Raw genomic sequence first — 25,856 nt, forward strand, 5'->3', positions numbered from 1 at the left:
CCGTGAGCATGACATGTCCACCCGCAAGCGTGACACACCCGCCCGTGAGCACGGGGGGCCCTGCCCCCCTCACGCATGGAGCCCACACCCCCCAACTGGTCCGCAGTCTCGAAAAGGTTGGGGACCACTGCTGTAGCAGGCTCACTGGCCACCCTCAGAGTTGCCTGTTTCCTGCTCTTGTCTGAACATGCAGAGAGTGACAAGAGTGAAGGAATAGCGCTCCATCCTGCACTTGGCATCCACTTCCCCATCTTCACAGTTTTGTTCATTGGCAAGCTGATGAGCAACAGTGACAACAGTGAGGTGGAGGTAGGTCCACTTGGAGGAGCAATGACAGCATCTTGGAAGTGGGCTCCTCCCCAAAACATGGAGCCAGTCAATACTGTGTTTTGCTGATTAACATCTAAGTAAACATATTTCTTCGCCCCCCCCATTCTAAATTGGTAGATTTCACACTGACAACATCATCTTAGTGTAAACATTCTAATGGTTCCTGAATTTTGATGATGCATTTTACTATAAAACCATCTTTTCCAGTAGCAACACTTTCTGTGATGGTCAGAAAAAAAACTTTGATGCATAAGTGCCCTCTGGTGGAACATCTAGCTGGAAAGATTGATAAACTCACATCGTACCTACAATTGAACTATTTGCAGCATGAATGAGGTTTCACCATTTGTTAGATGCAAAGTTAAATAACTACGAACATTTTATTGTATTGTCAGCCCTATTGCATCAATACAGCTCCACAATGCCTCATTTGTGTATTTCCCCCTCCTCTTCCACTGGCAGTTTCAGGTCTTTTTGGCTAAGGTGAGGGGGAAGGAATTTATCTGAACAGGAGTTATAGTTTTTGGCTACCCCAGAATGAGTCTGAAGAATGACTTTTCATTCCAGTTAATTTCAAAAAGTCCCTTTGTTTTTCTATTAGGCATGCAGGAGGAAACATTTACCTTCCCCTCACACAAGAGTAGTACAATAGAATCTGCCATGTTCGAAGCCTCCCCATTTCTCCTTTAATTTAATTGAAGAAATCAAAGGGAAATTTAAGTCTAGATTAGGAATGCTGAAAGACCAGTGGGGAGCAATTACAGCAATGGTCCTATAGTTACTACACTCTTTGGGATCTTTTTTAGGGACTGGAATGTACATTTCCAGTCTGTGGGCCTTTGATTTTGGTCTTTGTTGGCATATACTGGTTGGATTTTGACAGATTCAGTCTCTGTGGCTTGAAATAGTTCTTTTGGTATTTTATCCACCCTTGGTGATTTATTTTTTCCTTGTGCTTTCAGAGCACCTTTCAGTTCAGTTTCTAGAATGGCAGGTTCTTCACCATTAGATTCCTCTTCAAAGGACTCTTGTCATCCTCTTATCTCTTCTTCAGTATATTGTTTCCTCCACCTTTTATTTTATCCCAATCAGATAGTGTGCTTCCCTGTTGGTCTTTCAGCATTCCTAGTCTAGGCTTAAATTTCCCTTTGATTTCCAAGAACTGGAAGTGATCTCTTGTTTTTCTTCTTTTGCTGTCCTCTTCTATTTCTTTGCACTGGCCATTATAGTAGTTCTCTGTCTCTATGTGACAGTCGCTGAAAAACTGAATTCAAGATTTTATCACTTTTTACTTTTGCTTCTTCCTACTTCTTAGCTCTTTTAAGTGTTTTGTTTTGTTTTTTGGTCATCCATCTAGGTTTTCTTTCCTTTTTACTACAGGAATTGTCTTTTTGCATTCTTTCCTAATAATATATCTTGCTTCAATCCACAGCTCTTCAAGTTCATGGTCAATTGAATTTAGTAATGCAAATATGGTCTTTATGTAGACTTACATTTCACCAGATATGTTGTTTCAATTATATTTTGCCATTAAGGTTCTTTTAGTGCTCTTCTTCAGATTTACTCTAATGTCATATATTAACAATTCATGATCAGCACCACAATCTGCTCCTGGTCTTGTTTTGGCAGAGAGGATACAGTTTCTCCATTTCCTGCTTCCAGTGATGTAGTCTATTTGATTTCTATATTGACCATTTGGTTTTCAAGGTAAGAAAGGCTCAGCAGTGGTTTACCATTGCCTCTTTCTGCACAGTACTAACAAAAGCTAGCTTGTTTCACTGCCATTGTCTGTGAAAGATCCTCCACCAGTGTGGCCTTCAGCTACAACTGCTGCCCAGTAGCCACCCTCCAGAATGTTCTCCACCCCATTACCATTGGAATGATCCATTCTCTTCTGTTGATGAGGACATTAGTGCTGAAGAAGGTGGGATCCTCACAATCTGGTGCCTCAGCTGTGATCATTCTTTCTTGGGTGACCCTGCTACGAGTCTAGCCTCATAAGGGAGTCTGGCCTGCTGATGGGTTTGCTCTCAACTTTGCTGACAAAAGGGGGTTTCATATTTTACAGAATAACATTTTACTGAAGCTTATGTAGGTTTCGACGCATCGGTAACTAGAGGATGAACATATGAATTATGATTTGGAATAATTGGGTAAAGAGACTGAACTTTCCTTTGACAAGAAAATTGCAATGGTGTTGAAAGGGTTTTGAGCAAATGTTTCCCATTGATAGGTCCATTGACAGACCGAAAGACCCTTCCTTAATTCTAAATGAAACTGAGCTTGCAGGTTTTTCAAGTTAAAAAAACATTTACAGAACCTTTTATGAGAAGCAGAAGTGGAATGTATGTATCGTCTATGAAGAAACAACAGACTCTGCTTCTGAAGGTTATCTGCCTCCTGACTAAATTAGTGGAAGCTTGAATGGGAATTTTGTAAAAGAACAATCTATAGAACAAGAACAGAGCCAAACAAATAATGTTCTAAAAATTAATTGCCCAGGATTCCCACCCCTTTTCAAAGAGAGATGTGTATGATTTGTGAAGATATAGATCAAGGAGCAAGGACACTTGGTCGGACAGTGTCATCGAAGCTACCAATATGAGTTTGACCAAACTCTGGGAGGCAGTGGAAGACAGGAGCGCCTGGCGTGCTCTGGTCCATGGGGTCACAAAGAGTTGGACATGACTTAACGACTAAACAACAAAAATAACAGAGCAAGGAGAGGATTCAAGAAAAGGAAAATCTTGTTTACAAACTCGAGGCACTCTTTCTGGCAAGGTCAGAGGGCTGGCTGGATAAACCATGATAAGAATCAGAGCTTCTGTAGAACCGCCAGAATGCCACTTAAGAGATAAAGATGGGATGACGGTGATCTTAGGAACAGGGGTTAGAAGGAAAGATATGGAAAGATAATCTAATGACCACTTTCCTCGGAAAGACCAGAGGTCAGATCTTTCAAGAATAGCCTCAAGGTGGAGGTAGAGATTAGCAGTGAAAGGCTTCTATGATTGGTTGCTCGGCCGTGTCTTGTTATCCAATAGGCAATCGCCCCCACAACAGGTTGGTTGCGTCACGTTTGCGCAGCGTGCGTTGGAAAACTAAAGGCGGGGTTCCTGCCAGAGAATATTGTGGACTGACAGGCGTGCTGTCCAGTAAAAATGAAACTCAATAGAAAACCGGGATTGCATAGGCACGCGATTGGCTTATGTCCCTAGGAGGCGGACCTGGAACAATACCGTTGCTATGACGGCAGAATGCCCACCTTCCCGGCGCCGCCATCTTGTTGTTGATTCGAACCGTAGGGAGCGGGTGAGGGAAGTCTTGAAGCCGGCCTGGGGGTACCCAGCAGCAGCGCCCCCCGGGCGGGCAGGCAGGGGGAAGTTTCTCTTGGTAAATGTCGGTCTCCTGCTCTTCGGGGTGGGGCTGCGTTCGGCGGGAGGTCGCTTCTGTAGTCTGGGCTTCGTTCGGGGAGGACGTTTGGTGAGTGAATGAGTGCTGGGAGCGGAAGGTAAGGCCGGGCTGGTTGGGGGGAAAAGCGGAGCAGCTTTGGCCGGACGCTTCTCGGTTCAAATGGGTGAGTGATCCTCAGTCGGGGAAGCGTCCTGAGGCTGTCCAAGGGATGGCTTTGGTGCAGGTGCCCCTGTCGGAGAGAGAACAGGAAATCGTGGGGAGCCGGGGGGGGGTGTTCCTCGTTGAGGGGCCTGACCTGTCGTTCCGGAGGGTTTCTGGCCTGCCTCCTCTCGTGTTCCTCGGGCTCCTTTCCTTGATGAAAGCCAGCAGGCAGGGTTGCTGGTTGCCGCTTCGCCCAGAAGACGAGTTTGGATGGTCGCTCCTGGTGAGCATGTGGGTGGCCAGGCTAAAGGATGGCGATTGCGAGGGAGGAGGAGGAGGAGGAGAGTTGAATGGACTGAAAAAGGAACGCGGGGTGCGCTGCACACAAGATAAGCAAGAGAGAGAGGGTGGGTTTAAAACAATCTGGCCTTCCCCTTCGGTGCCTGGGACAGACAGGTGACAGGCTTAAGTCTGGAAGGTAACTCGTGTCCACTGGGAAAATGGTATTGGTTTTCAACAGGAGACTGCTGCCTGGCACTTTCATCCTAGCTGAGTGTCTTGGCCCTAGTCCAGAAAACTCAAGAGTAGGGGAAGGTTTTGGTTCTGGCAACACTGAATATTTTGCAGTGGAATTAGGCTTATTCTGTTTGATAGGACTCTGGGAGAATTGTGCTGGAACTGAAACTTCCGCCTTTTCCTGCTGCTGAGTGTGTGTTCTGAAAGATTAATACTGTAGATTGTTTATTGTTTTTGCATTTGTTGTTAGTGTTTATTTACTAGAAGCAGCCCCCATTCAAAATGCTTATGTTAGGGGACTTTATTTCCATAATGTAGGTTATGCTTTAATAAAACCGTTTTGCACAGATAGATATTTTGGTCCTTTTTGAATAGTGCTAACATTGAACTAACAATTCTCATACAGAGGACAAGTCAGTTTGTCCAAAATCAGGAAGTAAATTTTGTTATACAGGTAAAAAAGTGCCAAGAGCAGAGCCTGTTTATAATGAGCTGTGCATATTCAGTTTGCAGAGATGCATTTAAGCTATGTTAGGAATCTCTGTCCAAGTTAACATAAGCATTTTTGTTGGCTTTTTTGTTTTTTTAGGAAAACACACTTAGCACTACTATTATTGCTAGAAAGCAGACTTCTTTACTGAGGGTGGCTTTTGTTACCCAAATACCAATTACACTTTTATTAGCACACTTGTAAAAATTGTAAGTGCCTTGGAGATCTCATTTAATATGAGACTTATAACTCTTGTTTTTAATTACATTATTTTGACAATTTTTCAAAGAATTGGTGTTCAGTGACTTCAGTTTTTCATTACTTTGGGTTATGTTAGATTGCACTAAAATACTTAAGAAAAGAAAACTGCTGCCTGGTACCTGAAGCAGTATAGCCTTGGTACTATGAGAACTTCTGGGGAAGAGGGCATTATATAGGTGACATAAAGGTAAAGGTTCTGCTTGACATTTAGTCCAGTTGTGTCTGACTCTAGGGCACAGTGCTCATCTCTGTCTCCAAGCCGTAGAGCCAGTGTTTGTCTGTAGACAGTTTCTGTGGTCACGTGGCCAGTGCGACTAAGCACGGAACGCTGTTACCTTCCCACCGTGGTGGTACCTACATATTTATCTACTTGCATTTATATGCTTTCAAACTGCTAGGTTGGCAGGAGCTGGGACAAGCGATAGGAGCGTTGTGTGGATTTGATCTTATGACTGATGGTCTTCTGACCTTGCAGCACAGAGGCTTCTGTGGTTTAACCCACAGCACCACCATGTCCCTTCACAACCCCCAAATCTCTCAACCACATTAATGCCAACCTCACCTTAGAGGGAGGAGGTCAATGAAGAGGGGGTTTGCAGATCATCATACACTAGAGAGAAGTATATACTGTATATGTGGTTTCAAGTAGTCAATACCAAGCTTCATTCAGCTTTCAAGAACACCCTAACTTAAGCTTTAAAGCAAATCATGGAACCATTGGAGATTGTTTAGAATTTGCATAATATTGGCAAGACAATACTTGCCAGTAGAAATTCTGGCCACCAAATTTTGTACCAATTAGAACTCTTGAGCACTTGATATGAGGAAGATGGGGTCATTAAGTCATCTAAAGCAGAGACTATGATTAGATTGCTGTTATGACAAATTATGTAAGTACTGCCATCTTTTCACACTATTCCAAAAATACATACACTTAATGAAAATAAAACAACTGGAAATTATTTAATGCAACAGAAACATGCTAGTTGTGTCCTGGGTGTTTTACGTAGTTTATTTTGAGATTGTTTAACTTATTCTCATATCATCTGTCTTTTGTTGAATTTTGTTTTCTATGGTTGCTACTGTGACCTGAAATCTAATGTAATGAAAGACACTGTATAAACAGTTTAACTCTGTAACTTTAAATAGTTGGGAGACATTGGCATTTGCAGTATTTTTTGCACACTGTCTGTTCCCATGTTGGTCTGTTAAACCTTGTTTTCTAAAGCTGATATAAGACATTCTTATTTGGAATGATGTATGGTGGTAGGTAAACATGATATTATGTTAGTTTGCTTGGATTGGTGCTTTTCCCTCTCTTCTTTTTAAACATATTTCATTTTTGCATTGTAAACCATACTTGGGCTGAGGCTACAAGTTGCAATAAATCTTTTTTTCACTATTGTTTATTTATTTTGATGCTTTTACCTGTCTTCTTTTTAAACATATTTCATTTTCACATTGTAAACCATACTTGGGCTGAGGCTACAAGTTGCAATAAATGTGTTTTTTTCACTATTGTTTATTTTTCTTTTTGTAGAGGTAGGTGGGGTAAGGGATAACTGGGATAAGGATACATTTAGAGGGGGTGGATTTGAACGGACACATTACAAATCGGTATTTTTTCCATAATAATTCTAAATAATCCCTTCTAAGAGTAATTCCAGTTATCATACAAAAATATATACATTATCTAGAAAAATCTAAAATCAGACATGTATTTTGTAATTCCCATTATTAATTATGTAGCTGATCTATTTTGCAACCATATATATAGTGGCAGCCAAGTTTCCTGATGATCCTTTTTCTTTTTTTGATTCAACCAGTCTGTTAGCATATCCATTTCTGCATTTTCCAGTATTTTCCCTATCAGTTCGTCTGTTTGTGGTATTCCAGACTCCTTCCAGTGTTTCATGAATACTATTCTTGCAGCTGTTATTCATATGGATGGCTAAAAATGCTTTTTCAGAATCTAATGTATTAAACAAAATATTAAATAAAAAAATTCTGGCATCATCGATATTGGAGTTTCTAATATCTCTTGCAGTATTTGGTTGACTTTGGTTCAGTATTTTTGGGCTTCTTTACACATCCACCACATGTGGTAAAATGTCCCTTCTTTCTGTTTACATTTCCAACATACATTTGAAGATTGTTTATTTTAGCCAGGGTTGTGGGAGTCATGTACCGTCTGTAGAACATTTTATATATATTCTCCTTGAATACTGTAGATTTAGTTATATTTATATTTATTTTCCAGATTTGTTCCCATTGGTTTAATTTAATATTGTGTCCTACATTCAGTGTCCATTTGACCATGCATGCTTTTACTACTTCTACTTGTGTTTCAAAATCTAGCAAGAAATTATATAGTAACTTAATGCATTCTCTCTCTGATTCTAAAAGGGTTCTGTCGAAAGGAGTATTTTCTTGATAAAATCCCTGTTGCTTATCTTTAGCATACCTTGATATTAGTTGTGATTGTGCCCACCAGTCCATTTTAATGCCTTGGTCTACTAGCTCTTGTGTTTTAATAGAACCATCAGTATTTAAAACCTCACTATATCTTACTATTTTCTTATTCTCTCTCAGATGTGGTAGAGCAAATGCTTCAATTGGCGTTACTCCTTGTGGTATTTTAATATACATGTGGTTTTTGACTTTATTCCACGTCAACAAGAGTGCTTTCCTTAGTATATGGTTGAGGCTTCAGTTACCAAATAGTGGATATTATTGTTTGTTGGTTGTGGTTTACTTTAGATGAGAATATTTGGATGAAACATTGTAGAGTGAATGGGACCTTTAGAAGTGCAGTTGCTATATCTGAATTAAAAATGACCTTCAAGAGTCTGAATAAAATTGACCTTCAAGAGTAGCATCTCTCCTTTGTGTGTGCCAACAATGTTTCTAAATAGATCCTTTTAAACACATTGGATCCTAATAATAATTACATATCCTCAAGTCAGTTCTGAATTATAGCAACCTTTTAAAGTTTTTCTAGTATAGAGTACTCAGAAGTGGTTTACCATTCCCTTATTATGGGTGCCCTGGAACAGTGCAGTTTACCCATGGATCTGTAGGTTGGGTCTTGAGACACAGAGTGGGGAATCTAACAACCTTTGGACCTGCTACCAGATTCCTAACTCATTGCGCTATCTTGCTAGCTTCTGTTGGATCCCACTGCTAAGTGAAAACATGCTAGGAATCAGGCAGACATTGCTTTGTGGGGTCTCTTTCAAGATGGACAATTGCAACATTATGGCACTTTCAGAAGAACCAGAAATGTAATGCAAAATTATTTTAGCAATTGTTATTGAGCTCCGCTGCCAAGAAATCCAGGCTTTCTTTCCAGTAGCGTTCTTGAGGAGTATGATTGGTAACTGGAATATTTGTTTGGTTTATAGAGATTTTCTGAGGACAGTTGAATTGGTGTAGGTCAAAACCTGCTGCATTTACTAATGCTCAGCAGAGATTGTGAGCTTTTTGCCTTTTTTGCCACCCCCTTCTTTACATGCTTCTTTGTTATTACATTGGCACAATGTTCCAATTCATTATGTAACTCAGAACATTTTGTTAAAAGTGAGCTTTTGGCCTTTTCAGTCTCTCTCTTCACATTTCTGTGAAAACAAGAGCAGTAGAAATAAGTTTTGCTTCCTGTTAAGTGCTATGCCAACTCACATAGCATGGCTCTTTGGCAAACTGTGGGTGTTATTGCAAATTTATTTTCCTGTGTAATGGATTCAGAGCTGCTGCATAAACTTTCTTTCATACACTGATTGCCTTGAGGATGACTTCTGTTCATGTTTGTAACATTTTGGGTAAATGGGATAAACCAATACTGTATTGTTCGTTCCTCTGTAGTTTAGAAAGAGTATGGTAGAAGGAAGTGGTGCATGAAACAGAGAGCTGAGTGGAGCAGGAGGACTGACCACATAGCACTGAGCTTGTCAGCTGTGTCTGAAAACTTAACATGCCCATATCTGCAGAATCAGAGTTGGATCTTCTGAAAGTGTATGGACTCTCAGGTATCAGCAGGCACTCAGCTGGTGCCAGTTTTCTATACATGTCTTTTATGTGATTTTCGTAATGAACTATGACAGGGCTGAGGGATGGGTGGCCTCTCAGAGGTTGCTGGATTGCAGTACCTATGATCCTTTATTATCAGTGGTACTTGGTAGGGTTGATGAGAATTGGTCCAGCAACATCTGACGAGTCGTGTACCTGTGTCTTCTGAAATTTGTTGTCATTAATGATGCAAGAGGAGGGATAGAGAACCATGGTCCTCCAGATGTTGTTGGACTGTAGCTCTCACCACTCCTCAACTTTGGATGTCCTGGCTAGGACTGATGGGAGTTGTGATCAAACAACATCAGGAGGGCCACAGTTACTTACTATTGGTCTGCAGTAACTTTTTCCAGTGGGAGAAATGCGATTGGTATTACTTGTTTATATCCACTATTAAGATCAATGAAGGGTTGACAGCCAAATACATGGCACTGCTACTTCAGTATGGAAACTGCAGAAGGACTAGACTTTCAGTAATTGAGACAGTTCTTGGAATAGTATACAAATCAAGTAGGTTGCAGTTGCAAGTTACAGTACTTGGTACCAACTTGTACTTGGCAAGCAAATAAATAAAATACATGGTTATATTGTACAGCTATTGGTATCAATACTTTAAATGAAAAGAATCTCTAAACCATGCTTTAGATTTTAATCACTGGCAAATCAATCCTAGTAATCCCATCAGTGGGAGTAGTTAAAGGGCATCAAATTCTTCTTGCAGAGGGGTGGAAGATAGGACACTACAGTACTGAGCAATGTACACACTGTCTGCTGCCTTACGAAAAGGAAAGCTAATACTATACAATAGTTCCTGTAGAGGAAAAAGCAGCCATGCTGGGACAAGCAGAAGGGATGTGTGGCATCGGAAGGAAAGGAGTGGGTTCATAAGAAGGCATGTAGGCAGTAGTTGCCTGCTGGATCAAGGAGAGAACGGTTTTAGCTATGGCTCCCTCTTCCATGTCCCCTCCAAACCTTTGCTAGAGTTTTGTTCTAGTGTTGTACCATGTTCTGTAAATTCTAGGTTTTGTTCTTCCGCACAAGAGCATGTTCTGAAACCGCACGCGTGGGTGTGCATAGTTATCATACACACAAAAATCTCCACAATACCTGTGCCAGCATATATTCTGGTTTTGTATTACTTGTGTTCCATAAGCACCTACTGTTTGCCTCTCTCTCTCCTCCGCCCCAGCATGAAACAGATATTCAAACTTGGGCTGTTGCACTTTCCAAGAAACAGACATAGAGATTTTCCCCTTGAAACCTATGCAAAAGATCTGTGCTAATTAACGGTAATGCTAGTTAACATAGCCCACAAATGCCTAATGTGGTGCAGCAGGGAGTATATTACTTTTAGGTATCAAGAATATGCAGATATCTTACTCTTATTTTTTCCCCCACCTGAGGTTCAGTGCTCAGTTGTATCCCTTTTCTGAAGTTAGGTTTTGAACTGTATCTCTCAAATGTTTAAGAAACTATTCTTAAAAGAAATGTGGCAATTAATATTTCAGTACTTACCTGAAAGTGGCTGAAATCCTGTTGATTAGGATAACAAGTTGCAACTATTTGTTTATTTAATTTATATGCCGCCCACTCTACCCAGAGTTCTCTAGAGTTAGGCCCATTGAATCAGTGGAGCTTATGGAGGAACTGATTTAAGCAAATCCCTAGTGTGTTAGTTCAGTGCTAAGCAAAAGGGTTTCAGTTACTGTTCCCCCCCCCATACTTGCTTGTATAAATTTGGAGGTTTTTCTGTTTTGTCTGTCATTATTGATATATTGTAAAAACTGGTATGAAGTTACAAAGAAGAATTCAATTTTATTTGCATAATGGCAGCATTATTTTTTCTTTCAGGATTATATTCAAATTATATTGATATCAAAATATATTGCTATAAAGAGTGCTTTATTTGAGTGCTTTATTTGTATTCACTTTTCTTCATTAGGAAGGTAATATCTTCTTGGCCAGATTTTCACTTGGTCCAATTAATAACGAACCTAAAGCTAACTTTGCGTGTAACTAAATATCAGTAATAATTTCACCTTTTTTCTAGGAATATCCGCCCCCCCCCATCTTTGTATTTTCCAATAGATGATCTGCAAGTCCTACTAAATGATGAGAGGCACCTTCTTAGTTTCCTTTTGAGTTTTTTAAAAAAGATGTAGACTACACTGAGTCTCATTTTCATGTGCTGTGTTTTTTTAATGTCCTTTAGCCCCAGATGTTTTTAAATGTTCAGTTAAGCCTGTTCTGATTAATTAGTTTGTTGATTTAGTATGTAATTCATTTTTATTTGTCATTAACTGTAAGGACATCTCAAGTATAACATGAGGGTGCATGACAATTAGAGGCTATATGTTTGACCTGATATCTGGAATAATTTTGCACAGAAGTGGTATGTTTTTCTCCATAATATATTCCAGAGGGTACCATTCTTCGTCTGTTTATAAATGTTATGTTATACTTCTCATTTATAGAATAATCATTTTATGGAAAGCTGTGTGCAGCTGTGTAGCCTCAAAAATTATAGTAGGTATATTTCTACTTTTTGTGTTGCAGATCTTTTCAATTGTATCTTATGTTGACCTGATATCATTGTGTCTTTAAGAGAATCATAAAAGCACGACAAAGTTTTAGTTTAGAATTAAATTAATGTTGGCCCTGCTGCAAAACTCAGTTAACAGAAAACTCCATTGGTGCATATGTTAATCAGTTCTATGCAGAAGGACTTATATGTCAAGTGTAGTTATGTCTTGTTTGCTTCTTTCGTCGTTTAGTCGTGTCCGACTTTTCGTGACCCCATGGACTAGAGCACGCCAGGCCCTCCTATCTTCTACTGCCTCCTGGAGTTGTGCCAAATTCATGTTGGTTGCTTCGCAGACACTGTCCAGCCGTCTCATCCTCGGTCGTCCCCTTCCCCTCTTGCCATCACACTTTCCCAACATCAGGGTCTTTTCCAGGGAGTCTTTTCTTCTCATTAGATGGCCAAAGTACTGGAGCCTCAGCTTCAGGATCTGTCCTTCCAGTGAGCACACGGGGTTGATTTCCTTTAGAATTGATAGGTTTGTTCTCCTTGCAGTCCAGGGGATTCTCAAGAATCTCCTCCAGCACCACAATTCAAAGGCATCATTTCTTCGGCGGTCTGCTTTCTTTATGGTCCAGCTCTTACTTCCATACATCACGACAGGAAAAACCATAGCTTTGACTATTCGGACTTTTGTTGGCAAGGTGATGTCTCTGCTTTTTAAGATGCTGTCAAGATTTGTCATCGCTTTCCTCCCAAGAGGAAGGCGTCTTTTAATTTCGTGGCTGCTGTCTCCATCTGCAGTGATCATGGAGCCCAGGAAAATAAAATCTGTCACTGCCTCCATATCTTCCCCTTCTATTTCCCAGGAGGTGATGGGACCAGTGGCCATGATCTTAGTTTTATTGATGTTGAGTTTCAGACCGTTTTTTGCACTCTCTTCTTTCACCCTCATTACAGGGTTCTTTAATTCCTCCTCACTTTCTGCCATCAGAGTGGTGTCATCTGCATATCGGAGGTTGTTGATATTTCTTCTGGCAATCTTAATTCCAGTTTGGGATTCCTCCAGTCCAGCCTTCCGCATGATGTATTCTGCATATAAGTTGAATAAGCTGGGGGACAATATAGAGCCTTGTCGTACTCCTTTCCCAATTTTGAACCAATCAGTTGTTCCATATCCAGTTCTAACTGTTGCTTCCTGTCCCACATATAGGTTTCTCAGTAGATAGATAAGGTGGTCAGGCACTCCCATTTCTTTAAGAACTTGCCATAGTTTGTTGTGGTCCACACAGTCAAAGGCTTTTGCATAGTCAATGAAGCAGAAGTAGACATTTTTCTGGAACTCTCTGGCTTTCTTCATAATCCAGCGCAAGTTAGCAATTTGGTCTCGAGTGCCTCTGCCTCTTCGGAATCCAGCTTGTACTTCTGGGAGTTCTCGGTCCACATACTGATGAAGCCTACCTTGGAGGATTTTGAGCATAACCTTGCTAGCGTGTGAAATCAGTGCAATTGTGTGGTAGTTGGAGCATTCTTTGGCACTGCCTTTCTTTGGGATTGGGATGTAGACTGATCTTTTCCAATCCTCTGGCCACTGTTGGGTTTTCCAAACTTGCTGGCATATTGAATGTAGCACCTTAACAGCATCATCTTTCAAGATTTTAAATAGTTCAACTGGAATGCCATCACCTCCACTGGCCTTGTTATTAGCCAGGCTTTCTAAGGCCCACTTGACTTCACTCTCCAGGATGTCTGGCTCACCCCTTTTCCTGTACTGTAGTAGAAAAAGGAGTTTTGGCCTGAACTAGTTAACTAGTTCTGCAGGGGAGAGCTGTGTCCCGCTCCCCCCCCCTTTTTTTGCAGGCTCCAGGTCCGCTTATCCCTTTGAGTATGTTTCATGCTTTCAGTGGGGAGCAAACAGTCAAAGTTAGTGGAACACTGTGGTACAAAACCAGAACATATGTTGGCTTGGGTATTGGTGGATGGCAGTTTGACAACATCAATTTTTGTGTGTGGTAACTATGCAACCCCCAAGTGAGGCTTGAGTACCTGCTCTTATGTGGCAGAAGAAATTTGGTGGTTTGTGGAACGAGTAATGTGGTTTTTTTTGGAAAAGATAAAACTGGAAAATGTTTCAGAAATTCCAGTGCTCTAAATAATGTTATTTGATTTAGCAAGTTTGTTTTAAATATTATATTCTAACACATTCACAACTTCATGTGGAAATTATTTTATTGCAGTGCTTAGAATGCAGTTAGATATCCTTCAGTCTCGAAAGACTATGGTACCGTGCTCTGTATGGAGGACTTGGAACAGCGTCTAATGTGGCTGAGGAGGCCAATTCGAGAGTGACAATCCCTTCCACACTGAAGACAAATCCAATCTGTCCCCTGTCCAGCTCCCTTGCTTAGAATGCAATGTAAAGAGAAAAGCATATACTTTCATTATATTTAACAAAAATGACTACACCCAAAATAACACTATTTCTTTTTAAGACACACTTAATGAGAGCTATACCTGATGTATCTTATACGTATCAACATTTTAACTTCCTTTAGCTGAGATACAACTGTATAGTATATTCAGTTTCATTCACTCACTCTCTGCATTAGCTTTCAATTCCATTTCAAGTTGTGTAAAATCTGATTCAGTACAACTAGTTGAACATTATATTTCACTAAAAGAGGATTGTGAGTCTGTGAGCACAATAAACTTAACACTACGTTTGTCTTGACTACTTGTGCTTCTGTAGCCTACATAATTGTAAACTGCCCAAGAGATTGTTAGGCACTATAGGTTGATATATAAGCAGTACGCTGCTTACTTCTGACTGAGAAACAAACATTTTGCAAAATAGACACAAGGTTAGCAGTGTGTTCCTTTGTTAATCTATTGAAGACAAATACATTGTGTATAAATTTGGTCCAGGTCCAGTCAGAAGTCAACTACATAGTGTACAGAAGAGGTTGCCATATGTTATTTTTCTGTCCCATCTGTGGGCAGCTGAGCAGTAGGATATGTCAATGCTTGTCTCCTTAAAAGAACATCTTATAGAAGTTCATATTCTGTATTTAGCCCATCTAACATGATTGATTGTGGTAAAAAAGCCCAGAAGACTATGGATAAAGAGCAACATTCCCTCTAATTTCAGCCCTGCTGGGTGAGGCTCTGCCCCCTTGCATGCACAACTTTGCCCCTGCACACGTGTGACTCCATCCCCCTGTCCAGGGTTCTATCACAACCAGAAGCAAAGGGGCTGAAAATGATGGTTGTTTTTAGCTGGAACGAATAGTATAAAATTGGAAACTGAAAAAGAAATGTGTCTTAATGAAATGTTCAAACGTTATTTGAATAGAAACGGTGGGGTGTTAGGAACTTAGACACCTAAGCTGAATGTAGTATTTGCTTATCTGAGATTAAATTCCATTAAGCACACTCAGTAGACATGGCCAGAGCTAAGCTGTCACTGCCTTCCCTTCACTACAGAGCGTACACTTCACAAATACTGAGTTACTAAGATCATCTTGGAGCCTGCTCTATTCCTGTCGTTTATCTTCATTTTTCTTTTAATTTCATTATTTATACCCCACCTTTCTCTACAAGAAAACTCAAGGCAAGCTTATAATACTAAAACAAACAATATTAAAAGTTTAAGAAGCAGTTGAATTATTATTAAATTAAAAAGCAATTAAACTGATACAATATTTCAAAACAGTTTAAACAATTTAAAGAACGTATTTTAAAAAACTCCCCTCCCCCTTAAAATTAAAAAGTTACTGGAGAAAGGCCTGCCTAAAGTAAAATATCTTGGCAGAAAGACAGAAGAAAGAGGACCAGCCTGAAGGCAGAAAGTACAGTCAAGCCAGATTCAAAACTCCTGCTTCCCCTTCCTAATTTTGTGGACAGCTGCCCTCATGATGCTATTGGATGAAAAAATTCCTTGGTGATTTGACAGATAAATGGTGAAAGAAAGGTTAAATGGAGAAGAGAGATACGGAAAAACTGTAAACTTTCATGCACCTCTCTTTCATTAAAATAATCATGTTTTAAGGGCTTTCTTTTGGGAATCAATGAAAAATGTGAAAATGAACAGAAATGCTTTCACATTTTTTTGTTGTTGTTGTTAAAGCACAGAAGGCCATCCCTCCTAGTTATCAGCCTTTCATCACCAGTTGAAATTATAAAAGGTGCAAGGCTGCCTCCAGACCATCTACTAATTCCCTGGTTAGATAAGGATCATCTGACCACCTGTATACTTTTCCTCCTGACCTCCCACCCCTCTCTATATTGTCTGTAACTCATGCTGTAAGCAGGTGACTGCAGAAAAATACAAGTCAGTCAGTTTGACTGATACGAAGAGCCATGTCCTACAAGAAAGAACAAGGCAACAGGCATGTATACTTGTTTGCTCTGAGCTTGAGCAAAATCCATCTGTTTCGTTGTAAACATTTTAAGGTGGGTTCTCACTCCCAATTGTATTACTGTATATTTCAAGTTTATGAGATGGTGCTTTTACATATGAGGGGAAAACATTATAGCTAACAAATCTGTTGTTAATTCCACTCTAGCACCACACATTTTGGCTGTGCATGTTAGGTTGCCATAACTCTTGCTCTGCAACCTGAATCTACATACCCACACCAGCCTGGAGTACTTTGCAAAGGCTATTGTCTGCTTCTGTGTGCTCTGAACAACTTTTAAAATGTTTTATTCCTGTGATGAATTATACAGAGACATTCTAGGCAATGCAGAGCAGAAGCCTATGCAGAGTGGATTATGCCTATTGCCATCCACAGAGGGGCAGATATATCATGGAACCAAGCTTGGTGGCAGTTGATGACCATTGAGACACCTCTAGCCCCCTCTGTTCAGTGTCTTTATCTGCTTTGCTCAAATCAGAGCTTTGTATTTGTGTTTCTTCCCTGTTCTTAGACTTAGCTTCCTTTTGTCTTCCCTTTCACTATTAGATTTTTAATACCTGATTTTCTTTCTGAATGGAGATACAGTGGTGCCTTGACTTACGAACTTATGAACACGACGTAGGAACATTTCGACTTACAAACAGCTCCATTCGCAAAATTTTGCTTTGACTTGTGAACGGAGCTTTGACACTGTTATGGAAATGCTTTAATGAAACATTGAGTTCATGACAAATTTTAAAAAGGGTGGCTTTCACCACCCAGCTTGTCACTTGTCTAGCGGTGGAGATAAATACACATTTTCCACTAATACACCATCCCAAGAAAGCTTGCAGAGTTATGACCCATGCGCCTTCTGCCTTCATTAGATAGTGTATAACTGAATGTTTCAATTTGCTGTGGCTGCCTTTGGGAGGAGGTACTTCACAGCATAGTATCTCCATAACTATAGCAACCACACCTACCCAAGCATGTATTTTTTTGTAGACTTGGGTATGTCCCACTTTGTGTAGATTCCTCCACAGGACCACCCAGAGAATGAGATGTAGGATATATGAGCTGACCAAATTTCCTCATAATTTTTCAAAAATATTTCTTTGCCGCATTTTGCATAATTGAGTTTCATTTGTATTGCATTTTTGAAGTCTAGTACATCATATTTTTCTACCTTATCTATCTGTATATTCATGCTACTAGCTGCCTTAGTGTTGTCTATGCAGTTGCTTTGCACATTTGTATATTGCATTTCTTGCTGTCTTCACTAATAAAAATTCTGATTAAGCCTCTTCATAGCCTTTTCACAATTAACTTCTTCCATGATGTGGAAGGGAGTTTGGAAAATAACTAAGCTGATAAAGAATTCCAGTGGTGAGGTGGAGAAGAGTTGCTTCCTTAGACTTCCTAGCAAGACAGATGCTTGATTGTATCTGGCTGTAAATTGGTTCAGTTTAGCAAATGGAAACCTCCAGGGGAAAACATATGCATTTAGCTGTATGCAAATAAGTCATGTCAAATAAATCTTCTCACGTCCTTTTCCTCATATAGTTTCTCTAGCTCATTTATGTTTCCTCCTGGGAAAAGAGGGTTGGTTGTTGTTGCTAGTTCATAAACAGGGCTGGTGAACTGTGTTTAGAAACCTCTTGCTATGAAATAATGCAGAGTGATGTATTTTTACACTGCATTGAGCATTTTGCACAATATGGTGAGCCAAGAGTCCAAGAGAATTCTGGCTTATTGTGGAAAAGCAACATGCTGGTGTGCTAATGGTTAATTCTACTTGCCATTTTGCACCATTGTTTGTCGTACTACATGAGCCAACATGCTACTGCTCCCGCTTGTTTCCCTCCTAATAACCCAGAGATAGAATCTATGAATGTTCATGCCATTGGGAGAGAAACAAACTGACAAGCAGCTACACACACAGTCACACACAGTAAAACAAACCACAGACAAAAGTTCAATGGCAAAGGTGTTTAGCCACTTCCTTTACAAAACTGACTGGGTAGGGTGCACCAGCATGCTGTGCATGACTGGGAAGCCAAGAGTCCCACAGGTGATGTTTTTCTCATCTAAAACGTCGTTTTTGGGCTTGTGACTCATCTACTGGATTTAAGATGTTATTCCTGTTCTGAGCCACAATGTCCACACTTCTACTTTTATCTTGTAGAACTGCATGTCCTGTATTCTGGACAGCAACAGGAGAGAGAATACAGTTGACAGTTTGAATGATATAGTTCATGCACATAACTCTTGGCCATGAATAAGGTGCCAGACTGGGCAGGATTTCCTGCAAGCTGCATATATTAGAATATAAGAAGATATGAAACCTATCTGGAAAAGTCTGCTAATTAAAAAGAGGATTTTGGGTGACATGTCAGATAAGATAAACCATAAAGACAATTGTTCCTTTTGCCCATTATTTGCATGCTCACATACTGAGTCTGGAAGTGAGCTCTGAAATGTGCTTGACAATTAGTATCTCCAGACATATCAGATACAAGGAAGGCAGTAGGATGAATGAAGAGCAGGTAGATAAAATGCACCTATTACCTTTTGGTTGTACTGCATTTCACAGTGTTTCTGTAATTCTTCCTCCCCCTCCCCCCTTGAATAAAGGCCAGTTCTGGACCAGAAAACAAAGTGAAGCTATATGTCTTTTAAGTGCTATCACATCTTAATCTCATTCAGTTTCTATAGCAGTAATACTTTTTCTGAAGATGATAGGGCTTTGTTGAGCTCGGGGCAATGTGCTTTTTAAGTCATATCCCTGATATTCCTTTGCTTCCAGTGACTGTAATATCACTTTCTTGAAAGTGAATTTACTTTGAATAGATTTGTTTCATATTTTAAAAAACACATACACAAAACTTGAAATCTTTTTATGCTTTTAGGAAAATTCTGATGTGATTCATTATAATACAGAACACACATGATGTGCATGTGTGTGTTATGTTGTACAATAGCATATACATATAGTAATTCAATTATTTTATATATGGAATTGGCATGATTGGAGAAGGCTTGAGGGTCACAGAAGTAGCAAAATTGTATTGGGCAGGGGAACACCCCAGTCAGGACTGTAGATGCTCAGTGGAAACAAAATGCTTCAGTAACTGTTTGGGGAGGGCAGAGATGAAATAGAATATCCAGGAAGAAGCTGTGGTTGGCTGGAATACTGAACAAGAGCACTTCACTTTGCCACATTTTGCTGTCAGTCAAACCTGTAATAGTATCCTTATTTTTGTACAGCACCTGTAATTAATCACAGCACCATCAGTTTTTTTAAATGACAACCCTTGACTGAGGAACCACATTCTTTCAGATTGGCAGGGGAAGAAGCTATGAGAAGGAAAGTCCTGGAGGAGGAGACACTACCGTAGTTAAAATGGTAATATTTGGAGGAAAATTGAGTTTTAAAGCACTTTTAAAAGATGAGGTTATTTGGAATGTCTGTGAATGCAAGTGCTTATAGTTTTTGCTCTTTTGCAGCAGTACATTAGAATGCATCATATATGGGAAGTTGAAGGAAACTGTGTTCTTTTCCCTTTAACAAGTGGGGAAAACATGTCTAGTAGATAGCCTCTCTTTCTATATCAGTAGCTGTTTCTTTTTTCTTTTTCCTTAATCAGATATTACCTCGCTTCTGCAAAATTCCAAATTGGCTTATTCTTGTGCTAGAGTCTCTAGTCTAACTCCTCCTTGTCCCTAGTCCTTAAGAGTGCCCACTTAACAGTGCAAGTCTTCAGTTATGTCTAGCGGTTTGGGAGGAATGAGCTTTGTCAGCAATTACCAATGATTTGTTGACAGCCTTACGATCCACTAAAGTAGAATTTGATCTCCTGTGACACATGAATACTCTTGACTTGCTCTGCATTTGTTGAAGCCAGCATTTGATGACTGGGTATGGGATTGCCCAACATGTTGTATGAAGTTTTGAAACCCTTTTTAACAAGGGTTGAAGAGTATGTGAGGGAAACGAGCATTTCGCTTCTTAGATGGGAGACTATGACTTTGTTTTACCCCTTTTTGTGTTGACTAAGTGGGGCTAGAGAGGGCCTTGCAATCTAAAAGTCCTAGTAGTCTGCTTTTACAGTGTCAAACATCCAGAAAATGAAACGTATTTTAATGCTCTTTGTGTTTTAGGCAGAATAGCATTGTGATTGTAGACTGACAAGAATTAATGGCTCTCTAATTGAAGAAATTAATTTCCAAAATGCTGGAAAGATTTATTATTTTTCTTTTTATATCCTTTCTGTTGCAGGTTTGGTATACTCTAAAACCACCGTGTATATTAAGAAATACATTCATTCTGTTAATGTATATCATGTATGCAAGCTACTTAAGGAATAAATCCATCTTTTGATTGTAATTTTACAACAACCTAAACATCTGAGCTAAGGTCAAATATATTTGTCATGTCAGTATTTAAATGGGTCACCTGAAAAATGGTAAATGTTTGTATTTGACATCCTTAAGATTCTAAATTAATTGTTGAGATTAGAGAACTATAGTGTAGCTACAGAAAATGTAGTTTGTAAACATATTTCATTACTTTACATAATCTGTCTAAATGTTTTCTAGCAGTCATTTCAGTTTAAGAGTGAAGCTTAAGATAGCATATGGAAATGTTTAAAGCTCTTCGCATTTTGGTGTAACAATCACACCAAATGATTCTGGGTGAAATCTTGAATTGTTTTCCCTTTTTCAAATAAAAATGATTTGATTAAATGGATAATATCAACATTTTTATCTTGTCAGAAACAAATTTGAGTTGAATATGAATTTGCGATATTTCCCAAAGCAGAAGTAGTTCGGGATATTATATTGTTCCCCTGATTGACACCAGTGTGTAGAAATTCTGATGGCTTTGAATAAAGACCACATCATATTAGATCCAGTTGCTAAGGCACTGAATGTGATGTTACCACATCATGCAATGGAAGTAGAGTTGGTTAATAAGTGAGTAGGATTACAGTAGTTGACACCGACCAGTCCACATTTATTGATGTTTGATTTAGCATATGTATGAATCATTCCTCGCTCTATTAGCATTCTCTGTGATGCAAAAATAAAATGACACTAATAAAGGGGGGGGGTGCTTTAAAGGCAGAAGCAAAACAGAATCTGCATTGGAGTGAAACCAGAAGGCAATAATAACAATAAGGAATGCCATTCATCATTAACAGTTCAGCAGAAGAATGCCCTCTTCCTTAGTCACCTTAAAGGCAATAAGGAAGGAGATATCTAGCCTCTAGGGTAGTGGTTTCTAACCTTGGGTCCTCAGATGTTCTTGGGCTACAGTTCTCAGAAATCCTAACCAGTAATAGATAGTAGTGAAGGCTTCTGGGAATTTTGGTCAGCAACGTCTAGGGAACCAAGGTTGGGAACCACAGCTCTAGGAGATGGAGTTCAGAATACCTTAGTTGAAGATACTACTGCCTGAAGGCCCTGCCTTGGATACCTACCAACCTCACATCTCTGGGTGGTAGGCATGCACCCAATACTCAGCTAATGGATACAAATTATAGGCTTATATGGGTTTAGCAGATGCTACTTAGGTATTGTGAGTCTTAGCTGTAGGTTTGTGGTCTCCTAATGCATTCACTATTAAGCCCTTCTTATCAGTGTCCCCACATCCCTCTCTTCAATTCAGATTTCTTACCGTCATCTTGTAGGGAGAAGCTGTTTTTTATTTTCTTTGCAAAAATTGATACATTAATCAGAAAAACCAATATTTTCAGTAGCCAGTAAGCTTTTAGTAATTTTTATTTTGTTTTGCAGTCTTAAAAAGATTTAAGAACATAAAGAGTTCCACTGGGATTAGATCTGAGAACTGGAAGGCTAATGGAACTTCCTGTATTTGTGTTTAATGTTATATACTGTTTGGGAGCCAAACTCTGTTGCCAAGAAGGCAGTTCCAAGATTATTATTAATACAGTATTCAGAACTTATTTTTGTACTACATACACTGTTCTGTGAGATGCAGAAACTTCAGATCCGTTGTAACTTTGTTAAATATTCCGTGGCTTGTAAGATTGTTCAAGTACGTACTATTTATATTGTATACATTTAATTAACAATTTCATCTTTTTTGAAGCAAAAAGTTAGCTCTTTAGGAATTAATATTCAGAAGCAAGGGAGAAGGGCTAGTCCCTCTACTCCCCCTCTTCTGAATCGCTCTTCTGAACTTTCTGAATGTTTCTTCTGCATCCTCTGATGCAATGGGATGCATGAACGAATGCATCTGTAGTTCTACTGGCAACTGTTACCTGTAGGTATTCGTTATTGTGTGAAATTGCTCTGCAGATGTGGAGTCTCAACAGTGTGGAGATTTGTTAAGTTGTTTTCATATAAAAGCTGTTATATAGGAATTGGCTTTCAGGTGCAAATAAGCAATTGATAGTCCTTATTCAAATAAGCTGCCTTGATGTATGAAATGTGTAGCACTGGATACTGTTGCATTTAATGTGCCAGAATCATAAAGTGGGACTGTTGGTATTAATTTATCTTTTATCTTAAAAGGGGATACCTGTGGCCACTGTTGACTACAATGTGTTTTAGATTTTATGTTGTGAAGATAATGTCTTAACTGGTAGGGGGCCGTTTTGAAAGAGCCATCCCTCAAGGAGGTAAGAGGGATGGCTTTTAGAGAAAAGGCCTTTTTGGCAGCTGCCCCCAGGCTATGGAATGCCCTCCCGACTGAGATTTGTCTGGCACCAGCGCTGATGACATTTCAGTGCCAGGTCAAAACCTTCCTGTTGCAGAAGGCTTTTAATTGAAATAATATCAGCTATGGGTCCTGATGGCAATTTTTAGAGAATATTTTAATTGCATTTTAATTTTTTTGGTCTTTTTATTGTCTTTTAAATGTTGTAAGCCGCCCAGAGACCTTTGGGTAGTGTGGGCGGCATATAAGATAAATAAATAAATAAATAATAACAAAAGTTGAAATGCCCAGTAAGTTTGGTTCCTGAAGCTGCTTAAAAGACATGCCATTTTTTGCCTTGACAAGGAAGTGTTTGGATACTTGTCCATTGTTGCAGCAAGTTACACAAAATGCTTATGTCAAACTATTCCTCGCTCCTCCATGTAACCAAGTTAATACAGGATCACTGGGCAAGTTAAAGCTCTATTATCAGTACGTATCTGTTTGGCAGTTGGGCTGGCAATTTTGACCACCTCAGTCATCTTCCAATTTGGCTTCTTGCTGATAACATGAGATGGATTATCTTAACTGTGTGAATGGTCAAATAAAGAGTGTGCCCTTAGGGAATGTTTTGGTGCACAGTTGGAACAACCTGTCTTGTGAAAAGCAGGAATTGTAACATTGGAAAATCAAACAGGAAGCTAGTCAAAACTGCACATCTAAAATGCATATTATAAACAAGGATTTCAGAGGCAGCTTGCCAGTTCCTAGCTTGAATGCTTAAACAGCTTTCTCAGCAGTACCAAGCAGTGGCTGAATGCCTGTTACCAGAAGTTATGCTGTGTAAGGCTGATGATGTCACTAGCCATGGCGATTTTTCAGAAATAAAAAATTTCTGATTACATACACACACACACACACACACACACACACACAAAAGCGGTCTGAAAATGGCCAGTGGTGGTGACTTTCAGAAATTAAACATACCCCCTGTCCCACAGATTCCAGAAGCTTGTCCTCAATGAAAGGTAACCCTAGTGAGCCTTGGGACCTTCAGCGGGTAGGGTCAGAAATGTTTAATTTCCAAAAACAAATTTCTGTGGTTGATGGCATCATTAGCCTTACATAGTACAAGTGACACGATAGAGTTTCAGCCAAGATAATGTAAAATTTGTCACATCTTGGGCTAATAGATATTTTCCTGCTAGCATCACCTGAACATACACAGATGGGACATTCAGAGAAGTGAACACTTCATCTTAGGTTTTATTAAAATGTGATTTCTTCAACATACTTGCTTTTGTGCTGCCTAAAACTAATTGTGACTGCAGCATTTACATGAGGAATTTGGGAGTGGGGATGCATGAAGACTCATATAGAAGCCACAGCACAATGGACTATTGCCTCAACTGTATATCAGAGTGGATAAAAATCAGTGATTTTTAAAGGCCCATCTTTTCAAACAGGATTTTAACAATCACAATTGAATCTCTTAATGTCTTCTCAGTTAAGATAGCTTTTAATGTTGACTTGCTTTTAATTTTTAATGGTATTTTAATTAGCCTATAGTTTAATTGATTTTTAATGTTTAACTTATTATGTTTTCAGTTCTATACCTTTTAATATTGTGAGCCGCTTTGGGTACCCTTATTGACAGAAAAGCAGTCAAATAAACAAACAAATAAATACATAATTTAAATTATAATAATTGTTTATTTTAATTTAAATGAAGACTTAAAGCCTGAAGACTTGAAGCATAACATTTTAAAGTATGGACCTGTCTTATGAAAAGATCAGAGCTGCTTTGAATAACTGATGGGCCTTTCCTAGTTTCTGTTGCGTGTTCATGAGAAATTACTGGTCTGGTCTAATCAGTGATAAAATACACTAGAGTATTCTTTTTTCCTTTTGTCCTTCTTAATTTGGTGTCTCCTGTAGTTCCAAACAGATGGTTTCTTGCTTTTGGTATCCTATTGCCACAGCAGCGGTGAGTCAGTCTGTGCCCTTTCTTTCCTTTCTTTGTCATTGGTTCAAAAAAATCTGGCTCATTAGATTCATGTCTGCATTCTGTTGGATGTAGGTAATTCAGCAAAGATTGATCTAGACAGAGCATAGGTTCCCAAAGTGGTCTATATGGACCCCCAGGGGTTGATTTCAACTTGTTGGGGATCCATGTTAGAGAGAAAAAAAGTGGAGGGTGCACGAGATGTAAATGGGCGTCTGCATAAAAATTATTTGGACGATCCGTAATTACACCAAATACAGATTCTGTGTACATAATATTTCATAATATTATTTAATTAGGTACTATGTACTATCTGTATTGTGCTGTGCTACAGTCATGTGTAAGTTTGTAAAATTATTGGTAAATTTTTATGGTAAATGTTGGTGTGTTGTAAATGGGATTGACAACATTTTGTCATTTCTCATTACTGAGGTATACGGGCACATACATCATGCGTGTACATATTTGTTTAGACTTGTATCAAAGCTTTGCACAGACTTGTTTGATTCATAATTGATAACTAGGAGTGTTAGAGATGTTCAGTTGCTTTCTGAGTTTTGAGAAGAAAAGTGGCTTAAAAATACGTTCAAAAATATAGATAGAAAATAGGTAAAAGTCAAGTGAATCAAAATCATCTTTAGTAGTGCCTAAGAAAAGTAAGTACAGTACAGATTTTAAACATATTTTGTAGTTGTTATGATTGCATAGGGGGTCTACGGAAAACAAATAAATTGGCAAGTGGTCTATGGGGCAAAAAAGTTTGGGAACCTATGATCTAGAGTCAGGCCTAATGTATGTAATATGAGGTAGAGCAGGAATGATTTCTGGATATTGGAATTACAATTGTACTGCATATGTCTTGAAAGTGAGCAACCTCTTATTGTGGTCTTCTAAGAAGTTGTTACTGGCCAACAAAGAAATCATTGCCAGAGTAGTTGGGGGGTGCTTTGAGATGGTAGTCATTTGCAGGTCTTCAATATTTACCTATGGTTATTGTCACCTCTGCAACCATGCTAGCTTGCTTTGAGAATTGGCAGTATTTGACCTAGAAA

General features: G+C 39.2%; 1 protein-coding gene across 6 annotated transcripts in view; it reads left to right on the plus strand.

Annotated features, from left to right (window-relative positions):
* The first annotated feature begins 415 nt into the window (after positions 1-415).
* Positions 416-25,856, plus strand: part of IP6K1 (inositol hexakisphosphate kinase 1) — a 39,595-nt gene continuing 14,154 nt past the window's right edge. For 2 of the 6 annotated variants that reach the window (XM_078385525.1, XM_072989879.2), the window contains exon 1: positions 416-25,460. The gene's annotated coding sequence lies outside the window, so the exon portion shown is untranslated. The remainder of the gene's footprint in view (positions 25,461-25,856) is intronic. The other 4 variants (XM_078385526.1, XM_020789804.3, XM_078385527.1 and 1 more) reach the window with 2 other exon arrangements.

The sequence above is a fragment of the Pogona vitticeps genome, chromosome 2, assembly GCF_051106095.1.
Source record: "Pogona vitticeps strain Pit_001003342236 chromosome 2, PviZW2.1, whole genome shotgun sequence".
Classification (NCBI taxonomy): Eukaryota; Metazoa; Chordata; class Lepidosauria; order Squamata; family Agamidae; genus Pogona; species Pogona vitticeps.